At 41.6% G+C, this 4,086-nt stretch overlaps 1 non-coding gene across 1 annotated transcript; it reads left to right on the forward strand.

The window, feature by feature from the left end:
• The first annotated feature begins 3,254 nt into the window (after positions 1-3,254).
• LOC142428403 (small nucleolar RNA SNORA5) lies at positions 3,255-3,386 on the forward strand. Its single transcript, XR_012780309.1, has one exon. It is a non-coding gene; the product is annotated as a small nucleolar RNA SNORA5 (small nucleolar RNA).
• Positions 3,387-4,086: the final 700 nt, after the last annotated feature.

Consider the following 4,086-nt stretch of genomic DNA (forward strand, 5'->3'; position numbering starts at 1 on the left):
TCTCCCAGTGTGCCTAGGAATTTGTTCAAAGTTTTTTTTTAAAACTGTAGTCCGGTCTTCCAACGGTCTGAGGGACAGTGAACTGTATCAAAAGTTTAAAGACCCCTGGCTCATGTTATAAGCATGCTTTCCATCACTCAATAAGGGCATCAGTAACATTATTGGGGACTTGGTGTAAGAAGAGGGACAAAATAACATCATCTGGACCTACACGTTATGTGTTACTCACATTGTATTCTCTCATCAGCCTGCAGATTGGGCATCACCAGGAGCATAGAGAAAGAAGGAAGAAGAGCCTGATTGGGATATTATTATTTTCGGGAGATCCTCATGAGAGATTGTAATTTGTGAACATAATTGAAGCTGATCCAGATGGGACAAACATAGAGCATCCCATTTGCCGGCATTGTCGTTAGGACCAAAGAAAATGACCAAGGCCCAGGTGATTCTGAAGTGTTTTATCCTTTTCTGTATTTCCTACTGGGATTGTAGACGCCTGTATAGTACTGATTCAGTTCAGTAGAAAAGTCGAAATTTGAAATTAGAGATAAGCTTTGACTCTAACTTTGACATTTGACTGGAGAAGATTGAGAATATATTGACCATAGGATTATTACATCAATGAGGATTCTTTGGATGGCATTATCTTCCAACTCATAATGTATCTTTCTATGGCCAGCTCATGAGAATCTTTCAATTGATACGCTATATGTATTTTTTAAGGAGAAATAAAACCACATCTTTAGGAGAATTCGCTATTCCGTCGGATTTTTGTCCGAATAATTGTCTTTAACGCTTCTCTCTGAAGGTGGTATTTACACATTTCCTAAACAGCAGCATTCTCATTAATTCATCTAAAACGGGCCTTGTAGCGATACTGGTTTAAAATTGGTTCACACCTTCTCACCTCCTCTAACTCTACCTGCAGGTGAGAGGATCAACCATCAGCACCAGCTCTCATTCCTATACGGGAGAGCTTAAACATTACCTGTACCCTCCAATGGTTTTCCAGTTCTGACACCAGTATCTTTGCCACAGCCCTCTTCTACTCAGTTCATTAATTTTTTGCAGTTGCCATGGACTAATTGCAGCCCAGAGTCACAGGTACATGTTTTATTCAGTACCAGAATATAATTTGGCGTCAGAATCAATAGGCTACACATTGGGATTCATATTATAGAACCATGTAGCAAATTTGATCTTCTTCAAGGAAGGGAAGGTCTGTTCCCTCTGTCCCTCTCAGACATTTTACATCCTGAAGTTAGGCTAATTTCTTACTTCCATCTGTATAGACTCCTCTAAACTCCTTAGGGATATCCTCCTCTTGATCTTGGCTGCCTGCTCCACTATCTTGGCTGAAAATCCTCTCTGGACCCGTCACCATTGGCTCCGTCACCATGTCCCATCTACCCTGGCCATTGTCTCCATTACACAACTCTTAACCAGTGGACAGTACAGTTCCTTTTGCAGCAGCAGCAGTAGACCAGTCCCTATGAGGTAGAGGTTCAAGATGCTGCATGATTTGCTCTGCAGCATCTCACAAAACTAAATAGCCATCCAGAAAACAAATACCTCTTCAAGATGTGGAAGCTGGTGAGTCCCAAATCTATATGGTGGTCAGGTATCAGTCTGTAGGGTTCTCCTCATTCATGTGTGTGCCATGGATGATGAACCAGATCATCAGGTCAGACCACAGTCCACTGCCTCACAAGGTGAAGTTGTTGAATCTGATCAAATAATAGGTTGACGTGGCTGAGGAACCCAAATGGGAATGTCATGCAGCAGACTGTTGGCTCATAGAGTCGAGGGAGCTCTCAAGTCAGGTCACACAGGTGGCCTGCAGTTGCCATTCAAGGAAATGGCTCAAGAATTTCCGGAAGCTGGCAAATCTCTAATCCAAGGTTTCATTCTTAACTCCGTGGCTACAGGGGCTAACAAATCCAAATCAACAGATCAGATGACAGGCCAATGTCTCTGTCTCTTCTCAAACCATGCCTGCACGCAGTTCTCTTTCTCTCTGGATATGATGGCTTCTTTGCCCAACCTAGCACCTTCCCTGCCCAGGACTCCAGAGGTCAAGCCAGTGGAAGAGAACTGCAAGGGAGAGCATGTGGTGAAAGATGGCAGGTCCAAGAGGACCTTGCAATTAAAGTTAAGACAAAACTGTGTGAAGGTGACTGAGAAGAATTTGTCCTAAGGTTGTCAAGAGGAGCTTGTGCTCCTCTTAAGAACTTAGAAAGTTATTCTGCATTCAGGAAGGGAGATATTGCCTATGAACTTTCAGATCTTGGTTCTGAGCTATAGCTTCTTGTTTCTGACCCCAAGATGTACCTGTTTCATTAATAGACCACTTTGATCTATTGAGTTTTGTGGGGCCATAGCAAGAGATTATCAAACCCAGAAGTGAGACAAAGAGTGGTGTGGGAGGAATGACTTGGGTAAGAGTTGACAAAAAATGTTGGTGAACTGAGGTGTGTTTGACCGCCCCCATCTGAACTGTTCCTGATAATCATTGCCACTGGAGATACCGAGCCTTTTATAATGATGATACTGCTAGACCTCCCAATTCCATTTCACAATGTACTGTAAACTTGTTTTGTCAATATAAACAAGTGTGTGTGAATATAAATCTACTTTGTGTGAATATAAATCTCAGCTATTTCTAGCTCATTCAGATAATTTCACTAGTATTCAAAATTCTAATTTTATGAGTGGGCGCATTATTTTGGGGCATGGAGGTCCCCAAGACTTGAACGGTGATCCTCAGGAGTGACATTGCAATTGTGGCAAATATTAAAGACAGACCAGTGGGGCACGGGGCTCCTCATCCTATGTCAGGACTGAGGAAGTGAATGTATTTTCCAGTGGGTATAGGTACTGGAGTTTTCAGATCTTTCCATAAGGTGTACACGTCATGCAATTAGTGTTTACATAGTCAATGGGTAATAATGTCATAAGTGAGTAACATAATAAATAAGCAAGATTGTGACTCACCATCTTGACCTAGTGCTAGTTGACTTGAAACCCACCCTGTGCCCTCCCCAGGCATTTGCTACATTTATGGTGGGTTGGCTACAGAATCTGATTGCTCTGATCTACAGAGAACCTTCAGGCATAGTGAAGTAGCCCGGCACAGAAATGATTCATCTACTATGGGAGCTCCTTTAAGACTGCTCCTTAATGGAGAGCTATTGTAGGGGGTGGGGGTGGGGCACATTATTTGGCCTGGAAAATGTGTATTTGAAAATATTTCTTTCAGCTTGTCAAATTCAGTGCCGGCTCCGCCCATGGCTGGCACTGGCCCAAAAGGCTGCCACAGAGACACTGTAACTCATGGGCCCTGTTCCTCTGCTGAGGCTCAGGGATAAATTTTGTTACAGACATTCAGAAGAAAAAAAAAGAATAAAAAAAAAAGAAAGAAAATATTTCTTTCTCAGAACAAAGGAGATCTTTCTGAAAATAGCGCTAGTTTTCCATCCCCATAATTATGAATGTAGAAATAAAGTTAAATACTTTCTACCATGTCCTAAGTTTACCACGCATTATGGAATGTACAGTTTTTACTACTGTTTTGCTTTCTTTACTGTAAGATATTTAAAAAAAATCTTCAAATGGAAAATACACCATTAAATCGACTCCTCTTACTGCAGGAATCAGTGCCATTCAATGTTGTGGCTGTAAAGTTCACTTGGGAGGAATGGCAGCTCCTGAACCCTGCTCAGAAATCCCTATATCAGGATGTAATGTTGGAGAACTATCGCAACCTGGTTTCTGTCGGTGAGTATTCTGAAGTCATTGGCTTTTCCTAGCTTATATGTTCAAATCTTTGTAGTGTCTGTAATGTTCTCAAAGAGGGAGATTCTTATTGCATTCTCTGGTTCTAAGTTAGTAGGTAAGGTCTTCTATCCTTGAGAGACCACCCTTTACTTTGTTCCTTTGAACATGATTTTCGTAGAAATACTATATTCTTCAGGTTTTACAAACTTTAGGTTAATTTTGGTGTGTCTAAGATTGTGTAATTTCTCATGAACAGGTTCAGTTGTCACCCCAGAAGCGTTCTCTCAATTGGAACAAGAGAACTGTGGT

The sequence above is a fragment of the Tenrec ecaudatus genome, chromosome 15 (genome assembly GCF_050624435.1).
Source record: "Tenrec ecaudatus isolate mTenEca1 chromosome 15, mTenEca1.hap1, whole genome shotgun sequence".
Lineage (NCBI taxonomy): Eukaryota > Metazoa > Chordata > Mammalia > Afrosoricida > Tenrecidae > Tenrec > Tenrec ecaudatus.